At 37.6% G+C, this 24,670-nt stretch overlaps 1 protein-coding gene across 7 annotated transcripts in view; it reads right to left on the bottom strand.

The window, feature by feature from the left end:
• TMTC2 (transmembrane O-mannosyltransferase targeting cadherins 2) overlaps nucleotides 1-24,670 on the bottom strand; it is a 462,711-nt gene that overhangs the window by 264,865 nt on the left and 173,176 nt on the right. The window lies entirely within an intron of this gene.

Raw genomic sequence — 24,670 nt, 5'->3', positions numbered from 1 at the left:
CTGATATCAACAGTACCCGAAGGCTAGTTATTTAAAAACATCTTAAAAACAAAAATTGAGTCTGGGGATGGGTAACGTGGGAAAAGGTGAAAAATATAATCTGAGTTTTCACGAAGAGTCATTTTTCAGACCTATGTATCTTACTACTCTGACGGTTAATAACTTCTTGAAAAGTAAAATAGTAGGCTTAGAAACAATACTTGTTATAAATAAATGGAATAACTTTTCTAAAAGCACAAATTAATATTGGTACAATCAAATAAGCACTTCTTTTTTTTTTCTTTTTTTTTTTTTTTTTTTGAGACAGAGTCTCGCTCTGTTGCCCAGGCTGGAGTGCAGTGGTGCAATCTCGGCTCACTGCAAGCTCCGCCTCCCGGGTTCACGCCATTCTCCTGCCTCAGCCTCTCCGAGTAGCTGGGACTACAGGCGCCCGCCACCACGCCCGGCTAATTTTTTGTATTTGTAGTAGAGACGGGGTTTCACCGTGGTCTCGATCTCCTGACCTCGTGATCCGCCCGCCTTGGCCTCCCAAAGTGCTGGGATTACAAGCGTGAGCCACCGCGCCCGGCCCTTAAGCGCTTCTTAAATGCACACTTTATTAGTTGGAATTAATCATCAAAAGTGTGACTTTCAAATTATACTAACTTTACAGGTAATAAGCTAGTGGAGTATTTCATGTTATGTTGACATAGAAAGTAGTAACGTGGCTGTGAAGTGGCAATCTATCAGATGTTGGGGAACGAAGGAAAATATTAAGAAGTTTTTCAATTCATTTAGGTTCTATTCTGATAACTCTCCAAAAACGTCTTCTTGCCAAAAACAACTTGAAAATATGCAATTTTTGGAGGCTGTTGGTGGTGACCAATCTAAATAGATGAAATCTTTGTGTAGTTGTAATTGCTCTAATTTATTTCTTTCCCTCTTTTAATGTGAAATTTGAAATTAAATTTTGATCATATACTGACTTTTAAAATCGTCAATGGAAATTACGATGTTGGAAAGTTAATACGCAAATTCACGGTAAGATTTTGAAACAGAAAAGTACTCAAACTATGAAACCCATATAATCATTGCAGTATTCATTCTCCATTTGAATAAGACTTCAATACAACCCAAAAGTTTGATCTTACTTCAAGTCACTTAAAACAGAATTTTACATTTACTAAATACCTATTTTGATGGCCATTAAAACACTCCCCATTAATCTTTTAAAGCATGCCTAGCCTTTGTAGCTATCATTATAGTACTACTTTCAAATTATTTCAGGTTGTGTTAAAATCTCGTATTTTTTTCATTAAGATCTATGTCTTTGAGTTTTAGCATTATCAATAAAACAAACTCTAGAGTTAAATAAGATTTACTGTAAAAATCTCTCATGAGTCTTCAAAACACACTTGGATAATTCTTTCAGCCTGACACAGCTCCAATTAGCACTAATCATTGCCATGCTCTAATTATTTAAAATTAAATAAACTGAACTTACACGTGCAAACATTTTGCAATTCACCCTGCATCCACTTCTCTTTTCATGTTAACTCATAAGATTAGACAACTTGTTTTAATAGATTATTATCATTGGATTAGGTCCAAAAAGCATTCTTCTAATGGGAATTCTGTCTGCTTTAACAGTGGTAGTTTAGTAGTTTACTGAACTCTCCCTAACTGAACTGTCGATCATTTTTTGACTGGCTCAGGGCCCTTGGAACCCTGCAGGGAGACAAGCAAAAAGTTTTTGCCAGGTGCATGTCTGGCACTCGGTAAATTCGGATTAAGCAAAGGGGAATAAGAAGTGGAAGGGATCGGTTAACTGACTGGAATCTCCGGCTTCCTACTCCCTACTTAAACATGCCCTCGTTCAAATGCACTGGCTGTCTTTGTCCCCTTGTATGGTGCCCTGCTAGGCACATTCAGTGCAACAGTGAACTCCAGCAACATTCAGAAGTGCAGAAGACACATGCAACTTCATGCCATGGGCCAGTCAAATCTTAATAAAAGCAAAGGATAAAAAGTCTTAACATTGTGCTATAAATGTTGATTACCAGATAGTAATAAAAATTATACAGGATGTACTAGAGGCTTTATTTAGCTTCTAACTCAAACGCTACCTTTTAAGTAATATCAGGAAATTCCACTCTTGAATAGGTTTCTGTAACAACTCCTAAATGAAACACACCAGAAATTTTACAGTAAGGATCATATTTCTTAATAAATCCAGTTTTGTTCTATTCTGAATCTATATCTCAAATCAACCATGTCTCTTGCTCCTTCAACAATCTAAACAAATGCAGGTCATCCAAATGATATATTAAGTTCCATTATATTTTTCTGTGAGAGACCAGATATTATGAGGAAAGAAGGCTGTGTATAATTGCCTAATGAATTTAAACACCTGTTATATCACTTTATTCCTCCCAGATGAAGTCCTGGCATCTAGTAAGGAGAGCAGTGCCTAGAAAACATTCTGTTCTCTTATTATATTTCACTTTGGGATGTGATGTGGAGAAAATTGTTTATTAGTGGCAACGCTAATTATGAATGTTTATTAAACATTTTACAGAGTGCCTTACATGTATTATCTCAAGTAGCCCTTTCTAAAACATTGTGACGTTTGTAAACTTTGTGAATTCGTGTTTTACAAAAACGCAGGTAGAATTCAGAAAGGCTAGGTTGTTACTCAGAATCTCACCACCCAATAGGTAGAAGAATTAGGACCCCAAAGCTATGTCCTTTGATTGTAAGTCCAGGGTTCTATGCTGTAAACCTGCGGTCCCCAACTCCTGGGCCATGGACCAGTGCTGCTCGATGGCCTGTTAGGAACTGAGCCACATAGCAGGAGGTCAGCAGTGAGCAGGCATTACCACCTGAGTTCTGCCTCCTGTCAGATAAGGAGCAGCATTAGATGCTCACAGCAGCTGGAACCCTATTGTGAATTGCACATGTGAGGGATCTAGGTTGTGTGTTCCTTATGCAAATCTAATGCCTGATGATTTAAGGTGAAACAGTTTCATCCGGAAACTATCACTGCCCAGTCCGTGGAAAAATTGTCTTCCACGAAACTGGCCGAAAAGGTTGGGGACCACTGCTGTAAACCACACTAAACCCTACAATACCCACTTCATACCCACCAAGTCCAGTTCTTCAACAGGCCTCTGTTCATCAAAGTGCTCTCACCCTGACTTCAAGGTGATAACTGATATAAGAGACCATTAACTCCTGCTGGAAAAGTTCATACAGCCACAGACTGGTCAATGCTAGGAGACAAAGAGTTCAAAAATTTGTATCTATAAAATCTGGAACACTGGAGAACATCTCCTCAATGTTTATTCTGCAGTGAGGAAACTGATGTCTATATGTGTTGCAAGTGTTCACCAAGAGACAGCAATTCAATCACAGCTAGGACTAGAAATTCCATCTTCCTTTGTGCTCATGGAATGGCACTTTGTTCATTTGTTTCTAATTTTTCATTATCTATTTATTTTTAGAGACAGGGCCTTGCTATGTTACCCAGACCAGCCTTGAATTCCTGGGTCAAGAGATCCTCCTCCTTCAGCCTCCCGAGTAACTGGGACTACAAGAACATGGCACCACACCTGGATCATTCATTTATATTTTTAATTACTACTCTTCTTCAAGAATCTATGATAATTCTCTAAAGCAAGAACATTTAGATTCCAATGGCCTCAGCTGGGTATTCAAAACTGTCCAAAATCTGGCCCATCTTTACTATCTAAACTTCGAATTTCCCTAAATGACATTGATATCTTTACTGTTTCAAAATCCTCTCGTGGTACTGCCCCCTTTATCATTCTATTTGTAAACCAAACTCCCGTCCGTCCACGTAATAGTGCCACAATTTTAAATGTTCTTTACCTCCAGCTTAAATTCTATTTTTTCTGCAAGACTTGCAACAACAATTCAGTTTCTCCAGGTTACATTAATCCCTGCTTTCTCCAAGCTCACCAGTCTTATAACTTGTATCACATATGAAAGACATCAACTACTGTAAAGGTCAAATCTGAAGTTGTTGAGGCCCGAAGTGACACTAAGCATACAGTCTTAATCTTCTTATCTCACACTTACAGAAGTGAGTTTCACTGCTCCCACAAGAATACCAGTTCTGAAAAGGCAAGGATTTATCTATGTTTTGTTCACTGACTTACTATCCATAGCAACTAGACCAGCACCTGGCACAGAAGAGACGCATCATGTCATATGGGTGAATGGGTACATGAATGATTGAGCAAATGACTGAATGAATGACCAAAAGAACAATGAACCAAGAGAACAGTCTTGAAAGTGGCTGGGGGCAATTTTAGATACACCAGAATCTTAATACGTTGATCAAATAGCCCAATCTCATCTGTGTAGTCTGTGTACTTATACAAAACAATATAGAGTGGGGGTTCTTTACTCTGGGATTTTTAAAAGTATACATGTCTAGGTGATATTGTAGCTCTCCATTTCTTTAACTTACACATTTTATGTCGGTGTCCCTCGTTTCTTTAACAGTTTGATTTTGTTTTTTCTTCCACTGGGTACTGTATTAACTGGGGCATTAAAACAATGGTAAAACATTTAAAGCTCCTTTGGCAAGTAAGGACCATCCTTTACTGTAGAAATAATTTCAAATATATTTTGAAATATATTTGAACTATGAAGCCAAGGCAAGTTCCTTATCCTTAAGGCACTTTTTAATCAATGAAGAACAGGAGAAGAATATAGTGTTTTAAGGAAGGAGAGAAGAAAAAGAGGGACAGGTAAGGGGAGGAAATGAGAGAGGGAGAAAGAGGAGACAGGAAGACTAGATTTTGAATCATTAGACTTGCACGTTGCCCACAACAAGATGACAGTAATAAAATTACATAATTCCTCTGGGCATCTCCAGCTCTAAATGAAAGGTCTTAAAATATCTACTTCACTTCCTGGGGTCTTTAGTAGGTAAGCTGAAGTGTTAGGATAATTTGTAAACAAAGGGGTTACTGATATGAGAGACAGGATATTCCTGAAACAGCAACTGTCAGTAACTTGGAAAGGATGCAATTGTGGGATTTGAGAAACTCCTATATAATTGCATAGAAATCTGTGACTTAAGAATGTGGTTTCAGAGAGAAAGTTATTTTGAATCTAATTTTTAAATATCTCTCAAGAATCCAGCCACTTCCTAGTTTACTGTTGTAGTAAATAACAATATTTAACTTTGATCAACGCAAAAATGGACTAATATATCTTTGCAATATTACACAACAGCATTACAGTATTCACTTTCATTACAATTTCTCTAATGAACTTTGATATTTAAAAAAAAATTAGTAACCACAGGTACAGCCAAACATATGATCTTTATGACATATTTTTAAATTAGCCAATTTGGAGAGAAGGAAAGCATTCTTAAAATAGATAATTATTTTAAAAGGCTCACATTAACTGATGACTGTTGGGCACTTACAGATGTCTATGTATTAATGCATTTAATCATCAGAAAACTCTAGGTATGAGACGTGGACATTGGGGAAACGAAGAAGTAAAATGAGGATTCCCAGGTCACACTGCTGTTAAAGCAGCAGGCATTATACTGCCTCATAGAGCCAGCAGCCTGATCAAGAAAAAGAAGTAAATATTACAAATCGTTGCAAAAAAACAAAACAAAATGAAAAATACCTGAAATAACCTTGAAAAACGTCAATTATAAAGTTATACTTAAAAAGACTAATTAAACAATACTTATTAGAATGTATTTATGGAATATTTAGGATTTAAGATTTTGGCCTGATGAGTTTAAAAAACAGGGAAAAAATGTCAAATTCATATTGAGCTTTTCAGATTTCATTACCCAGCATTTTCTTAATTCTGAACCAATAAATCCAATGGTATTCAACCACCCTACGTGTTCTTCATTTGGATGGAAAAAACATGGCCCATTTTCAGAGAGACATGAATAGAGACATTAACATCATTAAACTTTCTATTATCTCTCAGCTGAAATACATCACAACCACTAATGCACTTCTCACCAAGACTTAAAACAAAACACAGAACTCACTGCCAAAGTCAGTAACTTCATATCCACCGGGAAGGTAAACACTGTGAGAAACACACTACCACCCCATCAATACCACTACCACCACCACCATTACCAATACCACCACCACCACCATTACAAATACTAAGCATCACCAGCACCACCACCACCACCACCACCATTACCAATACCACCACCACTACTAATACCACCACCACCACCACCATTACGAATACTAAGCACCACCGCCACCACCACCACTGCTACCACTATTACCACCACTACTACTACCACCACCACCACCACCACCACCACCATTACCAATACCACCACCACCACCACCACCATTACTAATACCACCACCACCACTACAAATACTAAGCATCACCAGCACCACCACCACCACCGCCACCATTACCAATACCACCACCACTACTAATACCACCACCACCACCACCATTATGAATACTAAGCACCACCGCCACCACCACCACTGCTACCACTATTACCACCACTACTACTACCACCACCACCACCACCACCACCACCATTACCAATACCAACACCACCAACAACAACTCTGGTCAAGAAAAAAGATACTAAACTGCTACAAGATTTACTTCTCAGTTTTCTGTTTTTTTTTAGTGTGAGCTCTCCTTCATGATAGAAGTGCTTAACTTTTCTACTAAGAGCAATAAATAAATCTGCTCAATATATCTAAATAATTTGGTGCATAAAAAAGAGGATTAAAAAAATTCAAGTGCCCTAACACTACAAGCTAAATTTCAACTGAAGATATATTTTCACAGCTGCTGTGAACTTCTAGAGGTGGTTATTCTTGGAAATCACCTTCTGCTTACTTGGGCTTCCTTTATTGGGTAATTGTTACCAAAGTTTACTTTGTCTGATTATTTTGAATGAATTCAGTATCCAGAGAATAGCCATAATGCTAAATTCTGACTTAGCTCATTTTCAAAATTTTAGGGTAAAGGAGTTTCACTGACACAAAGTGGGATCAAAGATACCTGCTCCATGTGCTCACTAGTACTCTGATACAATATGGAGCAGGAAAAATGAGTAAAGGTCTTGCACGCTCAGGCTCAGCCTGGGCAAATCATACTGCTCTAAGTATTTGTTTCCTCAGCTGTAAAAGTTACATATATATATATATATATATATATATATATATATATACATACACACACACACACACACACACACACACGATTTAATTCAATAATTTTTAAAGTAAAAGATTAATATCCTCATGACAGAAGTGTTAAAGAGTCAGATAAAAGTAAAAATGAACATAAAAGTCCTTTGTAAAATGCATGCAACTTGTATGAAATGGAATGATTCGTATTACTACAAATATATTGTCCTAAACATAATCTCTTTGGAGAGCCTGAATTACTCACACATGAGTTTAGCAAGTAAGTTATTAGAAAGATCAGGAGTCAGCAAACTACAGCCCAGAACACATAACCACACCCTTTGTCTGCAGTATAAACAGCAGAGCTCAGTAATTGTTGTAAACTCCATATGGCCCTCACAGCAAAAAACATTTACTATCTGGCCTTTACAGAGAAAGTATCAGACCTCTGAGATTGAGGATCAAGCATGGCACTTAATAATTTTTTTTAGGTTTTCTTTTAATTTCTCGATAATTAAAAAAATTAATTTCAAATTATTTGTCAAATTAATTTCAGTATTTAAAAAGCATTATTTTTCTTGCATGGAACAATGAATCAGAGTCAATTTCTAATTATATGCATAAAATGATTATACAGGTAATGTAAAAATGGCATAATTCCCTATTTTATTCTATATTTGTTAAGAATTAGAAAGTGGGATTGACTCATGAGAGGCTGCATTTTAGATAATCAAGTATTAACTGTATTTAAGTTTAAAAGAATGGAAAAGACAACTTCATGATAAAAGGGAGAAAGGGAGATATTATTTTAAATGTAAATAGATTCTTCTGAAAGGTGAAACACAAAACGTATAGCCCATTACAATTTGCAATAAATTACCTGGCCTTCAAAAAAACATAAGCACTTTGGAACTTAATCTTTTGTTCTTAGAAATGAGTGAAAAACATAGTATCTGCACAAGAAACCCATCTTTCCAATCAGATTATTTCAAAGAGAGGAAATTATGATTTTACCCAAAAACGGCTTAGCAGTAAAATTATTTTTTAAATTATGATTCAAGTAGAATGCAATTTGGTCCTGAAGCATCCTCAGAAATGCCCATATTAGGAAAATCTCCTGGAGAGGTTAAATGAGTTGTTCACAATTACACAACTAGGTAGTGGCAAAACCTGTGTGAGAACTCAGGCCTCCTGATTAGAACTGCAGGGTTTATGTCATTATGCCATATGGCCATACTTTTCACAGCATGTTCCCTTTATCTCCGAAATCACAACTTCTCTCAAATGTCTAACATTTTTCAGAGGCTTTCACTTAATTAATCTAGAAAAAGGCTACCAGCTGGACGCAAAGGTGCAGTTTCAAACAACTTTTATATAAATCTCATGTAAATCAGCAAATGTCTTAATAGCATATTAAATTTTTATAGAATCGTTCTCCCATAATTAACTTTATGTGATTGCTCTTTTAAAGTTGTTCAGTAGTGAATTTGCCTCTAGGAAGCAATAAGCTGGGCATATTTTAGGATGGCCATTTATTTAAAGGGATAAAAAAATTCCAAATTCATTCCCTGCTTTAAATGTTTGGTTTGTCTGAAAATGATTCCTTTTTCAAATAGGTAACAGAATGGAAACTGGGTTTACCCCAAATTTTACAGTCACCTTTATAATTTGATAAAACTCCACATCAAAGCTAGAAACGAGACAATTTTGTATTTTAAATACAACCTAATTCCTGCTGCATATGTAAGGCATTTGTAAAACATCACTTAGGCAAGTAAATGGGAAAGAAAAAGAAGCACCAAGATTCATATTTATACTGTAAACCACTGTTACTCAGAAATCAAGGGCCGTATGTACCAAATACACAGCCAAGAAAGCAATCAAATGCTAATGTAAGACTCTTACTCCAGAAAATTGCATTTATGTAGGGACCTACAATTTATCATAGTTTTGAAAAAACAAATTAAGAATCCAACCATTCTGACCCACACGCAACCCCAAAGAAGATATCCTGATTACTCAAACTTCAGTGCCAATTTGTTAAACAGTAAATAGACAGCTAAGTGGATTAAAGGCACAAGTGAAAAAACAGGGGCTTCACAAGACTTTAACCAGGTTTACTGACCTACACGGTTCGAGGTCAAAACTTTTCACTACAGATCCTGTTAAACTTGGAAAGTTACACACACACACACACACACACACATACACGCACACACAATACACACACATACACACTACATCTTTGAAACAGGGCCAAAATCCCTATCCTTAATTCCATTCCAAAATATAAAATTAAGATTGATAGTGATAGTTAAAAGTAAGTTCTTGGCCGGGCGCGGTGGCTTACGCTTGTAATCCCAGCACTTTGGGAGGCCGAGGCGGGCGGATCACGAGGTCAGGAGATCGAGACCACAGTGAAACCCCGCCTCTACTAAAAATACAAAAAAATTAGCCGGGCGTGGTGGCGGGCGCCTGTAGTCCCAGCTACTCGGAGAGGCTGAGGCAGGAGAATGGCGTGAACCCGGGAGGCGGAGCTTGCAGTGAGCCAAGATCGCGCCACTGCACTCCAGCCTGGGTGACAGAGCAAGACTCCGTCTCAAAAAAAAAAAAAAAAGTTCTTTGAATACACTCAAAATCAATACACTGCATTCTTTAAATGAGTCAATTTTATGATACGTGTATTACATCTCAATAAAAGTATTAAAAACTAAAAGCCTGACCTGAACTGACATGAGGCAATTTATAGTTTTTATTTATTCCAGTTACTGTAAATATTCATATATTTTCCTGCAGAAATACTAAATGTTTCTTATTGTGAAGTGTTGCCATGTTGGGAGTGTTATTTAATGCTGGGTTTATGCACTTTGTCTTTGAATAGTAATTTTTTAAAAATCAAAATCATACCTGACTGGCCTCATGGTTTTAGATATTGAATCAGGGAACATGTAGGCCTTTTTTGTATAAATAGAGGAAAGCTCAGATATCAAAAGTCTTTATGATCTTTACAACCCACACAAAAGAGTCTGCACAATTTAGGACACCATTAGACACATGGACACTCCTGGACATCAAAATATTGCTAATTAGTCTAAGCAATTTTGTATTTTTTATGAAATTTGCAGGAAAAAATTTTATCTGAATTACAAGGAAACTCTGTAATGCAGACTCATTATTTCCCATATAAAGCAATGCGGGAAATATTTTCCTGTATTAGCAATGCCTGTCAAGAACACATAAATAATATAGTTGATTAGCAATGATGCAGCAATATGAAATTCAGAAACAAACCAAATGCTTCAATGTCAATTGAATCCAAATAATTCTTGCTTGCATGCTTTTGAGAAACACCACGCAGAGTAGGTGAAATGCATGGACACATAAGAGGTCAACTTAGTCAAGACCAACCTCCAGGGTATATGCACAAAGCCTCTCCTTTTAGTCTGTTAAATGTAGGGCAAGGCCACAGTAGAAATGATATGCCCCTGTAGGCCAATGTGATGTTCAAGCTCAGCATACCAAGAGCTCAATGCCTGTTTCCCTTCTGGGACAGAGGCATGTCAAAGAAAAAGACTGCCCAGTCCCTGGTCTCAGGGAGGCTTCCAAACCAATTAGAGCCTAGACACATTCACACATCCATCAGTATTACTCATCGAATATTCTAATTATCTGGCTATTTTTTTCCTTTGAAACGCAGTACTAGGCAACTGCGGGGTGTTGGGGGGGTTGTTCAACTTTTTTGTAATATGGAGTAAAAATAATGAATGCACAAATTATTTGGAGAATGGCTACCGCACATATTATCTGGAGAATGGTTACTACACAAATGTAAATCCTGAGACAGCACGTGTTTGTCTATTTTCTTCACTACTTTATCCTCAACATCTAGATCGGTACTTAGAAAATAGTACATATGTATTAATAAATAAATATGAATATAACAAATTTCTCCTCACATGAGAGGCACTGAGGAGAAAAAAAATGGACACCAATTCTAAACCTAAATGAAATACACACACATGAAATGGTCTTAAAAACACACACACACACACACACACACACACACACGGATGAGCAGAGCTACTTAGACACCACTACTTTGTCACTCTCTGACTCTTCCCTAACCAGGCTAAATTAATTTTTCTGACACTTGTGCTTCTCCAGCATTTCATAAGGAATTATATTAGCACTTGGCACAGAGTTACACAGTTACTGTATACATGTCTGCTACTTGCTAGGGGCAGAGAGAAAATATCCATCATTGTGTTTTTAGCACTCATAAAATCAGCTTTTGCACCTGGAAGTACAGATTACTTGTATTCAAAGCTACTGTAGATAATGAGCATTGGTCCCAAAGCCAAGTAATGTGAAAAAAAAATCATTGTTTCTTTTGTAATACTACTTGGATCTTTCATTTTCACTAAAATTGCACAAAAACAGTATAACAGGAAGACCATGAGCTTTGGAGTCAGATATTTGAGATGAGATTCTCTCTCTGCTGCATACTATCTATGAATCCTTAGGCAAATTATTTCACTTGATAAGCCTCAGTTTATCTTATCTGTATCTCATCTGTAGATGAGGTTAATGCTTTCATAGAACAGAACAAAATATTGCACAGAAGACACATTGCTAGCACACACTAAGCCTTGATAAATGGTGGTTCTCATTACCACCAGCTGTGTGTATATGCAAATGAAAGCTAGTGAATTCAGATGGGTTATTTCTCTTCCTCTTGAACAATATGGAAGTCAGAGCAGCCAGGGAGAAGATTATACTGCAGAATGAAAGAGAATCAAAGACTACAAATTATCCTGTCCAAGAACCAGAAACTTCAGGCTGCTGCTTTGACAACTTAAATTCAGCCCTTTTCTCACTCAGCCAGCCCATTTTTCAATTGGCATCCCCACATTTTCTCCTTTCTTGCTATTTTACCTCTGAAATATGTTCAGTTTTGGAGTCATTTTCACTTTTACATTAGGGTTGCCAGCAATTCAAGTATTCACAAGACAGCAAGAAACTAAAGTCATATTCTGTGGTCAAAGAAACTTTAAGACTCTAGTAGTGGCCTTTTTAAAAATCCCACCGCATTTCTGGAGTTACAAGTAACAGGATGAATGTCTACACACACAGATGATATGCCCAATGCTAATAACTAAAATTTTGCTCCTGAGTTTGTGCAGTGGTGCTGTGTAGAGTTGATAGAAGGTGCAGATTGAGCTGCCCTACTTTTAATTCTCCACTTCTAAACCCATCTTAAGTTTGGCATCGAAGAGAAGAGACCTCTACTGAGGGATAAACTATTTCAAACAGTAACACCATGTTAGTAAAGGAAATTAACCAAATTAGAAAGAAAAATACACTGTGATATTAGTCTCTTTGCATTAAGCTTGTGTTATTTGCAGAAGCAAACATTCCATTTGAATGTGAGCTGAAATCAAGCTGGAGCACTAGGATGACAAATGCAAATAAGGAGACCCTATCTGATGCTATTTGAGGTGGGAAGGAAGGAGGAACCTGGGAGGAAGGGAACAAAAAACTACCAACAGCTCAATTTCAAGAGGAAGCTTGGAATTATTAACAAAGGAAAAAAAGAACCCAGGGTGAAATAAAAAGTAGAATTGTAATTAATTAATGATGAATTTGAGTGACAGGTACATGGAAGTCCAATACTAGTCTCCAGTCTAATTGAAGTGCAAATGGCCAACTGAAAATGTCCATAAACTAATTTTTTAAGCATTAAAAGAGACATATGTTTACAGTGACAAAAGCATTCAACCTGGTTGGGAGAGCCTAGAATATACCGTTGTCTCTCCTCTCAACTAATCGTGGGCCTAATTTTTGTGGGCCTCAAAATCTTTTTTTTTTTTTTTTTTTTTGAGACAGGGTCTCACTCTGTAACCAAGGCTGGAGTACAGTGGCGCAATCATGGCTCACTGCGGCCTCCACTTCCTGGACTGAAGTGATCCTCCTGCCTCAGCCTTTCAAGTAGCTGGAATTACAGGTGCACACCACTGCATGCTGCTAATTTTTGTATTTATTGTAAAGATGGGGGTCTCACCATGTTGCTCAGGCTGGTCTCGAACTCCTGGCTCACACGATCCACCCACCTTGGCCTCCCAAAGTGCTGGCATTACAAGTGGGAGTCACCATGCCCGGCCTCAAATTCTTTTAAGAGGGGGGTGCTGTGGTGATGGACAAATGGTTTCTAGTATACCATTCCAGCTATAAAAATATTGGTGTTTTTGTGAAATTTTTATAATATTTAATGTCATTATAGGAGGGAATCAGATTCTCAATGTACATCAGTAGGTTCCAAACCTAGTTATTCATCAAAATCACTGGGAGAGCTTTTTAAAAATGTCTCCCTCCTGCCACCTCTCCACAAATTCTCCCCTCAAGTCCTTAAAAACAAACAAAAGTAAGTAGACCAAAAAATTCTTATTCGGTAGCTTCCAGTTTTCTGCTGTCATCTCTAGTCTAAAATAATTTCCCCACGAGCAGCTGATGATCATCCAAGTTTGGTGTACTCAAAGAAAACTCATGATGAATCCTCAAGTCTTCTTAAAGTAAATGGTCACCCCAGCCACTCGCCCCATGTATCATCTGTCAAGTAAATCATATTTTTATGTATTGAATTTTCTGAAATCCAAAACCAATTTTATCTATAGATTTGTCTCAGTAAGCCAAAGCTACCAAGATACAGGATTCTGAAAAGTAATTTGGTCTGAGTGTTATTAAGTTGTCCAAAATAGTTCACAAAATATTTTTGGCAGCCAGAAACCAGTATTGCTTTAAAGACAAAACTTTCTGCCTTCTGTTGTCGCTCCAGGAGGTGAGAAAATAAACCACTGAACAACAACAACAACAACAACAACAAAGCCAGACTCAACGTTTCCCTGAAAAGGTTTATTATATAGAGATTCTGGGATCAGCTGCAACAATATTGCCTGCCAGGTTGGGGAAGAATAACCTTTAGATGATAACAGTGCCTCCTTTTTTTTTTTAAAAAAAAAAAAAAAAAAAAAAAAAAAAAAAAGAGCGACTTAAACCCTGCAAGCTATTGCAGTTACTGAACTACTGCTCCCTACAATAAACCTTGCTAAAAGAAAATATATGGGAAACAGGGTGGTTTGGGGAGGAAAACAGAAAAACCTGTCTCCCCTCCATTTTCAGATATATAAGCAACAGCACCCTCCCGAGCCCAAAGGGAAAAAGAAAGCAGGCTCTGAAAGTATGAGATGATGATGATGGCAAGATATTATCAATGGAGGAAAATTGGCATATGTACTTGTTATCAATCCCAATCAAACAAAAGATAAATTATCAAATCATGTTGTTCAGAAGAATTAACCTTGAAAAAGGCTTCTCCTCAGCTTTCTTTCAATTATCAGCACTGGTGAACAGGACAGCAAGCATTCCATTCTTTGCTGATTGACATTTCAGCATGCATTCCATTAACTAGTCTATATGGTTCTAGAATAGCCGCAGCCATGCTAATTGAGTGCTCCATAAAATGACAGATAAAAAGATCACTATTACTGAAAATGCTGCAAAAATGCAGTAGAATGCTGACAATGATGATACCTGCTATAAGACAGGGACGTGACAAAAGAGTACACATTTACTATATTCATACCTAACACAAAACAGCGAAGATATTATATCCCTGATTTTACAGGGCATTTAACTGATGTTCAAAGAAGTTTATAAATTTCCCCAAGGTCACACAGCTAGAAAATGACCGAGTTTCTATTTAAATCTAAATCTGCAGGCACCAGTCCAGTGGCCTTTCCCCAATAGCCTTATAAGCTTCTCTGCATGAAAAGATTAGCCAAATACCAAATGGTCATTCAAAGTAAACAGCAGTTCTTTTCACAATATTAAATATATTTAGCTTTTATTACAATATGTCATGAGAGCTTAAAAAGAAACTACACATAGTGGATCACATAAATGGGCAAATTTTTACTTGAATCTTGAAATTAGGAGAAATAAGGTTTTCATGTAACTGAGTTTTCCATTTTATAAAAGTTATGGAAATGTATTCAAATCATTCATGTGAAACCGTGGTATAATCTTTTTTCAGTTCTTAAATACAGAAAATTGAATTATGTTTAAATATCCACAACTGATACTGCATATAATCAAGGTCTCTATATTAAAAGTACTTATTTGTACTTTATATTTAGCAATAGTTTGATGGGAATTCAGAATATATTTTCCATGTCTTCCCTTAAGTAAGAACTAAGTCATTTACTTTTTAAGTGTCCTTCATTTTCCCCATGTTATCCATACTGTTTTCTTTAATTTACAGTAATCAAAAGCAAAACTGACAACCACATACCAAAACATAGGCAACACAGATCCCCCATCACAACAAAGAGAAATACTACGATCTCTGCATTTTATTTGATTCCTGAAATTAAATGAATCAACACATAGAGAAAGAAAGAAATTGTCCTTTGGAACAGAAACTGACTTCACTAATCAAGACCATAATTACTGAAGAAACATGTATTAAATTCTGAATTCATGCTATTTCTCTTGATGCAAGAGTTATAATCAGACCAACAGAGCATACAGGAGCCATCTGGGTACTACAGCATTGTAAAGACAAACCCAGAGAACAAGGGCACACTGACCTTCCTACCACCAAATCATCACTGACTTCGAAGATGCTATTCTTCCCTTTTGATTTCTTATTATCCTTTTTGAAGAAAGAAATACTATGACCATTAAGTACAAAATCTGATTGTTTAAAATAAAATAAAACTTATAATCCTATGCGAACTTACCATAGTATCACCTTTCAAATGTATTTGAACCATCAATGCATTTGACATAAGTCAGTTTTATCTACCCCACCCCATTCGTGCCTTTTAAGGAATCTCTAATGTACTCATGGAATCTGGCTTTCTATAAAATGTCATTTGATAAATCAACACTAAGTTATCATTTCCACCATTCTAAGCATTTAAGACAGGAACTGAACTTCTAGATAATGACAATGGATTTCAAATTTGTGCAAACCACATCATTTTCTGTGAATTGAAAATTCCGGCTTGAGTATGAGTAACCTGATATCCATCAGATCCCCCTCAGTCAATTTGATTCCCCCAGGCAGCAGGTATCGAAAATTGAGCTGAGTGATGTAATATGCATCCCAGACACAGTGTTATGAGAAGAGCATACAAGATTTCAATGAGATTCATTTTTTATTCATCACAAGATCCAATTTGCGTGTCATTTTCACTGACGGAGTATTGAGTTAACTGGTTGAAATTCAGTGCTGATAGAGTATTTCATTCTGTACTGTAAAAAGGACCTTTTAAAAATGTTTTTTTTCTATCTTCCTGTATGGAACAGTCCAAAACAAAGAGGTATTTTGTACTTGTAGCCATTCACAGTAATATCTGAACATTGTTCATCAAGGTTGGGAGAAGGGACACACAGGAGAAAGCTTTTTTTTTTTTATCTTTTCAAAAAACCAGCTCCTGGATTCATTGATTTTTTGAAGGGTTTTTTGTGTCTCTATCTCATTCAGTTCTGCTCTGATCTTAGTTATTTCTTGCCTTCTGCTAGCTTTTGAATGTGTTTGCTCTTGCTTCTCTAGTTCTTTTAATTGTGATGTTAGGGTGTCAATTTTAGATCTTTCCTGCTTTCTCTTGTGGGCATTTAGTGCTATAAATTTCCCTCTACACAGTGCTTTAAATGTGTCCCAGAGATTCTGGTATGCCGTGTCTTTGTTCTCATTGGTTTCAAAGAACATCTTTATTTCTGCCTTCATTTCGTCGTGTACCCAGTAGTCATTCAGGAGCAGGTTGTTCAGTTTCCATGTAGTTGAGTGATTTTGAGTGAGTTTCTTAATCCTGAGTTCTAGTTTTATTGCACTGTGATCTGAAAGACAGTTTGTTATAATTTCTGTTCTTTTACATTTGCTGAGGAGTGCTTTACTTCCAATTATGTGGTCAATTTTGGAATAGGTGTGGTGTGGTGCTGAGAAGAATGTATATTCTGTTGATTTGGGGTGGAGAATTCTGCAGATGTCTATTAGGTCCGCTTTGTGCAGAGCTGAGTTCAATTCCTGGATATCCTTGTTAACTTTCTGTCTCATTGATCTGTCTAATGTTGACAGTGGGGTGTTAAAATCTCCCATTATTATTGTGTGGGAGTTTAAGTCCCTTTGTAGGTCACTGAGGACTTGCTTTATGAATCTGGGTGCTCCTGTGTTGGGTGCATATATATTTAGGATAGTTAGCTCTTCTTGTTGAATTGATCCCTTTACCATTATGTAATGGCCTTCTTTGTCTCTTTTGATCTTTGCTGGTTTAAAGTCTGTTTTATCAGAGACTAGGATTGCAATCCCTGCCTTTTTTTGTTTTCCATTTGCTTGATAGATCTTCCTCCATCCCTTTATTTTGAGCCTATGTGTGTCTCGGCACGTGAGATGGGTCTCCTGAATACAGCACACTGATGGGTCTTTTTTTTTTTGAAACAGAGTCTCGTTCTGTCACCCAGGTTGGAGTGCAGTGGCACAATCTCAGCTCACTGCAGGCTCCGCCTCCTGGGTTCACACCATCCTCCTGCCTCAGCCTCCCCAGTAGCTGGGACTACAGGCGCACACCACCACGCCCAGCTAATTTTTTTTGTATTTTTAGTAGAGACAGGGTTTCACCATGTTAGCCAGGATGGTCTTGATTTCCTGACCTTGTGATCTGCCTGCCTCGGCCTCCCAAAGTGCTGGAATTACAGGCGTGAGCCACCGTGCCTGGCCACACTGATGGGTCTTGACTCTTTATCGGAGTCTTGCCCTTGTTGCCCAGACTGGGGTGCCGTGACGTGATCTTGGCTCACTGCCACCTCTGCCTTCCTGGGTCCAAGCAATTCTCCTGCCTCAGCCTCCCGAGTAGCTGGGATTACAGGCACCCTCCACCTCACCTGGCTTTTTTTTTTTTTTTTTTTGTATTTTTAGTAGAGATGGGGTTTCATCATGTTGGCCAGGCTGGTCTCAAACTCCTGATCTCGTGATCTGCCTGCCTCGGCCTCCCAAAGTGCTGGGATTACAGGCGTGAGCCACTGTACCCAGCTGAGAAAGCTTTCAAAGACCTCCATTTCTCTTATGAGGACTGTAGAATAATATGCCAAATATTATTCAGTTAAAAAGTATAATAATACTAGTCTTCTGAAAATAAATGTTTTTTATTTAATGATAAAAAATGTAGGCCAGGCACAGTGGCTCCCGCCTGTAATCCCAGCACTTTGGGAGGCCAAGGCAGGCGGATCACAAGGTCAAGAGATCAAGACCATCCTGGCCAACATGGTGAAACCCCATCTCTACTAAAAATACAAAAAATTAGATGGGCATGGTGGCGTGTGCCTGTAGTCCCAGCTACACGGGAGGCTGAGGTAGGAGAATGGCGTGAACCCGGGAGGCGGAGGTTGCAGTGAGCCGAGATTGTGCCATTGCACTCCAGCCTGGTGACAGAACAAGACTTCATCTCAAAAAAAAAAAAAAAAAGGAATGTGACATACACTGATATGAATGAGATCTAAAACTTCAACTCTAGCTTTCGGGAGGATTTTCATTCTCATCCCCAAAGGAACCCTCCCTCAGGTTTAGGAGACAGATGGGACAGTTCCCCCCACCGCACCGAGTGGCCACATGGAGCTGACCTGCATATCCCTAGGCTCCTTCCATGGACAAGCCATGGAAGCACATGTAGGAGCACATTTTGAAACCACGCATTGTTTCCCAACATTTTGGGAGCCACAATATACCACAGAAGGCCCCTATATCACTATACATACCAGGTGGTCTCAATCTACCTTTCCTGACTCATTTTCCTCTATCAACCATGTCCTCTGTGTATCTGCCAAAACAACTGCTCCATGGTACCCCGTAATTTTCTGTGAGTTTTCTTCTCCGTAATGCTCATGCGTACCCTTTACTCTTCCTCACCTCTCCAGTTATAAATGCCTGTATCTTTACCCTGCAAGGTTCTACTCAAACGTCTCTGCTCCAGAAGGCATTTCTTGATCCCCTCAACCAAAAGTAACCTCCCCTTCCTCTCAACTCCCCCACTACTCTCAATGGCTCCCTTATAACCCTCACCACTCCCTGGCTTGAATTTCAGTTCTATATTTACATGCACTATTCTCGACTTCATACTACTCTATAAAGTCCTGGCATACTGGCATGTTCCTTTCGATTCCTCTTTGAATCCCCACATCGCCTAATATAGTGCTTGGCACAAAGATGAATTTTTTTAATGATAATTTGTGAATAGATTGTTGTTCCAAGTATTAACAGTGTGTAATGCAAGCATTATAGATGCTTGCAATGGTAGTCAGATTCCCAAATTTAAATTACTTAACTTGAACTTAAACTGCAACTGGAATACAGAATCACCTTAAATCAGCTGAACAAGGGAGCCAGCCTGCAGGAATACAATATCTTATTAATCTTTGCCTTTTTGAATTGTAAAATATTTTTGAACCTTGACTTTATTTGTGGTATTATCTGGTTAGCAGAGTTGGCAGCTGTTCAAAGTTTTATAGTACTACAGGTCATGAATATTAAATGCCGCAAGTTTACTGGGAGGAAATCCAAATTCATTCATAAGTGCCTAACAAACAGCCCTACAGTTTCAGTAAAGCTAAGAAATATTGTGATCAGAATCAGAGCATCTTGCTATATCTGGATTCTCACAAAGTCAAGTGTAAGGCAAATGAAAGGAAAGGGGGTCATAAAAGTGGGAATACTACTTGGAGGAGAGTGGCACAGGTGTTGACTATGGAAAATCACAAACAGTAAATACACCATATTTCATTCGATGCAATTGATATGGCGGGGTCACAACTTAGGCAAAACCACAACCTAGTCTAAAAACGAAAAGGACAATGCCATAAATGGTAACAGATTCCATCAAAGCCATCCCCAGCAACTAATTGAAAAAGCACACGTGGATTCAATATGCAAACACCTGCAGGCTATGCATCTCTATTTGCATGCTCTTCTCTATAGAGAGAGCCACACAAAATAGAAGTACAGAAACACTACATTTAATACCTTTAGTGTTCAGACAGTGATGAACCAAAAATCTTTCACAGAATATAAACTCCCACCCTCAGAAATTATTCTCAAGATAAACCCTACTATAAATGATTTGAAAATACGGGATTGTTAGTTTTGATCTGAACACTATTATCTGGATGTAGAATCAAGTTAAGCAACACATAAGACAAAAGTAAACTTCATTGCCCATGTGCAACCTCCATCATTCACATTCTGCTTAGCATTAAAACAAGAAAATTATTTCTAGAAAGAGATGACTGGAAAATCTCAGTGTCTCCAATTTTCCCATATAACAATATTATTTATTGAAACAGAGTCACAAAATTTAATTTTAAGAAAAGGAGATTACCTAGATAATGCACATCTTGGAACCAACTACATAAACTTTAACAAAACCAAGGTAATCATCTTTAGAGAAATTTTAAAAACATCAAACTAAAAGGGCTTCATTTTTCTAAACTATCTTGGGCTAGTATTAGTATTGCTACGTTGACTTTCAGGTTTTTAAAATTTTCCACCTGTAACTGAATAAGCGATTATGAGGCTAATAAAGGGGAAAGAGATGTTTCCACATTAAAACAGTTAACAGATGTTAAATAAGCACAGAAAATGGCCACTAGGCAAGCAATGACTGATGTTGGGTAAGAAAAATGTTGCTTTTACTGATTTTATTACCCATGTACCTCCTGGGGTCATGAGAGGCTTGTAAAAAATTTTGTGGGCAGATAAAAGTCTAGTATTTATTTGCAAGGCTAAGTGTATTTCAAGGGCTTTTCCCCCCTTATTTTTTGACCACATAAAACTAAGTGAGTGAAAGTAATCTAAGTAATGCTAAAACAATCATTTAGTGAGAGGTCAAGAAAATTTATTTTTCTGACATACATGTCTTCCAACCCTACCTTCCAGACCCCACTAACTCAGGAATGAAATTCTCATTGTATAAAGGGGAGAGTACAGGACTTCACTTTAACATTTCAGTCACATATTTTTAAAAGGTAAATATTGTGTGAATTCAATAATTTACTAAGTTCCTACTATAAGCCAGATGTATGGTGAAGGACAAGGATAATGTAAGAAATATATTAAACTAAATCCTGAAGCTAAGAACTAAGACTATTCTAAAACACTGATTTTTATTCATACTTCTTAAGATTTTATACTTAATGTTTTCTGACAAAATTAACTACTGACAAAATTATAGTTTGTCAGCATTCAACCATATCATTTTGTAAGTCATATTACTTATCTCAATGAGCATTTGTTACATAAGCTAAATGTGTTAACATTTTTAGCACACTAAGAATACTGCTTGGCAGATATAAACACTGTTTATTAAATACTAAATAAAATATCTACTACATGCCAACAACTTACTATTTCCCATATATTTTATCAAAAAAAATAACTTTCATATTTCCTTTGTAAAATTGCAAAAGTCTGATGACATGCACATCATTTGCATGAGTCTTCTAACATTTTTGGTGATGAACCAAAATTCTTTAACAGAATATAAACTCCCATTCTCAGAAATCATTCTCAAGACAAATTCCGTAAATGGTTTGGAAGTATGGGGTTGTTAGTTTTGGTCTGATCACTACATCCGGATGTAGAATCAAATTTAAGCAACACCTAAGACAAAGGTAAACTGGAATCAAAACTGGCCAGATTTAGCCAAGAGCCTTGCCCCTCTGGCCCTAATAATTTCCAGCTTTAAGTGGGCCACCATTTTTAGGTTTTCATTACTTAGCTTGTTCTCTAATTTGAGTAACAGGGTTAAACATTTGTATACCGCAGTTTTCCATTTGTATATAAGTTATGTTTTAACAGGGCAAGGAAGTTTATCTCATCTGGCAAACCATGATAACTAGCATGCAGAGTTAATTGGGAAGATATTTAAGATGATTATTTTTTAAGGTTGAATGGATCTTCTAAAGCCTTTCAGACTACTTCCTTCGGAAAGAATCTCCTCTAACTCACCCCAGGCATAGAAATCTATATATTTTATAGACAGAATATGGAATTTTCTATAACTTTCATATGGATTCTGTGTCAGTGTTTACAAGCCTCACAAGCATGAGATTTTAGATGAAAGTCTGTGCTTAAATCTGCTTACTTCAGCTTTGGTCGATTACTAAGCAGTCCTTATTTCACATGCTGTCAAACAACTGTATGTGTAAAGACTACTAGCAGTTTATCTTAAGAAGGCAGAGGCCAAAAGATAAAGAATCAAAATTTCCATCGACATTTCTTCTTTCACTTCAACTAATATGTATTAGGTATCATCCAAATACTGGACACTTCAGCTCACACCGAACACCCCCACAATTTCAAATAATCCTCACAACTCTAGGAGAGAACTATAGCTGCCTTCATTTCCAGATGAAGAAACAGATCATGGAATCAGCCCAAGTGAGTTAAGATTCTATTCCATATTAGTTTCCTTTCTACTGGGCAGTCAATTGACTTTACCTATATTTGTTCCTCAAACTATCAGAGTGTAGTAAAGATATCACTAGATAGTCAGAGATGTGTGCTTCAGTCCTAGTGATTCCATCATTTTCTGTGTTACCTACACATCTCTGGCTCTCCACACCCCAGGTGGAAATGAAGGGAGTGGCAAAGATGATCCTACAGGTCCTTAAAAATCTATAAAATGGGCTGGACGTGGTAGCTCACACCTGTAATCCCAGCACTTTGGGAGGCTGAGGCGTGTGGATCATGAGGTCAGGAGATCAAGACCATCCTGGCCAACATGGTGAAACCCGGTCTCTACTAAAAATACAAAAATTAGCCAGGTCTGGTGGCACATGCCTGTAATCTCAGATACTCAGGAGGCTGGGGCAGAAGAGTCGCTTGAACCCCGGAGGCAGAGGTTGCAGTGAGCTGAGATCACGCCACTGCACTCCAGCCTAGGCGACAGAGCAAGATTCGGTCTTAAAACAACAACAACAAAAATCTATAAAATGTGTTATCCCCAATGTTCTTATTAAGCTCATCGGCCCCAAACCTAAGAATGACAGAAAGAGCTACGATAGAATAGCAAAATATCAGACAAAGTCTTGCTGCCCCGACCACTACCCTTGCTGCTGCCATTGCCTAGCCCTGCAAGCGGTGGTCGCCAAGAGAGTCTGGGCAAAGAGCCATCTGAAAACTTCTCAGGACACTGAACCTTCAACAGTATTAAGTCCTTTCTCTTAACATGGGGAACCTCACACTCTTTAGTCTCAAGAGTTCCTTGCTAGTGGCATTTCTTATTTTTGAAGCAGCTGTTACATGATTGAGGTTGACAAATAAAATACAGGATGCCCAGATAAATTTCAATTTCAGAGAAACGAAGATTAATTTTCTATTATAAGTATGCCCCAAATACTGTATAGAACATATTTCTAGGAAGGAGTACTGCAGTGGGCAACTCTGCCCTTGAAAATATGCTTAGAGGACTGTAAATTTCTCAGAGAACTTCATAAGGTCCTACAAGCAAATCCTGAATCATCATAGCCAAATAATTCCCTAACTTATGAGATGGTAAGATGGAAATTATGTAAAAGAAATCACAACCGGGTGCGGGTGGCTCACACCTGTAATCCCAGCACTTTGGGAGGCCAAGGCGGGCAGATCACGAGGTCAAGAGATCTAGACCACCCTGGCCAATATGGTGAAACCCCATCTCTACTAAAAATACAAAAATTAGCTGGGCATGGTGGCACGCGCCTGTAGTCCCAGCTACTTGGGAGGCTGAGGCAGGAGAATCGCTTGAACCTGGGAGGCAGAGGAAGCAGTGAGCTGAGATCACGCCACTGCACTCCAGCCTGGCGATAGTGTGAGACTCCATGTCAAAAAGAAAAAGAAATCACCATATTTCACAGGCAACTAATGCAAGGTCCTGAATGCAGCACTGAGCCTGCATCCTCAAATACATCATAACCTCCCTAAGGACAAAGAGCATGAATTACACTTCTCTTAGTTGTATTTCTAATAAAACAAAGTTTGCTATTGTCAATGACATTGTGTTAGATGAAAACAATTACTCTCTCTAAATCTCTTTGAAAGAATTAAAATTGATTTGAAATTAAGAGCTTGACTTTCAAACCATATGTAGTTTTCAAGCATCAAATTCTAACCAGTTTCTTTTTAAGTTTCAGCATTTAATTGAAATCACAAAAGAACTTCATTAAGCCCTTAATACTCTAAGTGAAAAGGTTAGGTTTCCAGCTGAGAAAAAGCACAGCAGAGATCACTCTGCCTCTTAAGTGGAAAAAAAAAGGGAGCATTTAAAAAAAAAAAATGTTTCGAAATCCACTTGCCTCAATTTGTTTTTAAATTTCTTCTCAATTCAATTTTAAATAAAATTAGAAATCAATGGTGAAAAAGTGGTCAAAACTAGGAAAACTTGACAGTTTTCTCAAAGCAAAGTATCCAA

Source organism: Symphalangus syndactylus, chromosome 13 (genome assembly GCF_028878055.3).
Source record: "Symphalangus syndactylus isolate Jambi chromosome 13, NHGRI_mSymSyn1-v2.1_pri, whole genome shotgun sequence".
Classification (NCBI taxonomy): domain Eukaryota; kingdom Metazoa; phylum Chordata; class Mammalia; order Primates; family Hylobatidae; genus Symphalangus; species Symphalangus syndactylus.
This window is presented reverse-complemented; position numbering and strand designations above follow the sequence as displayed.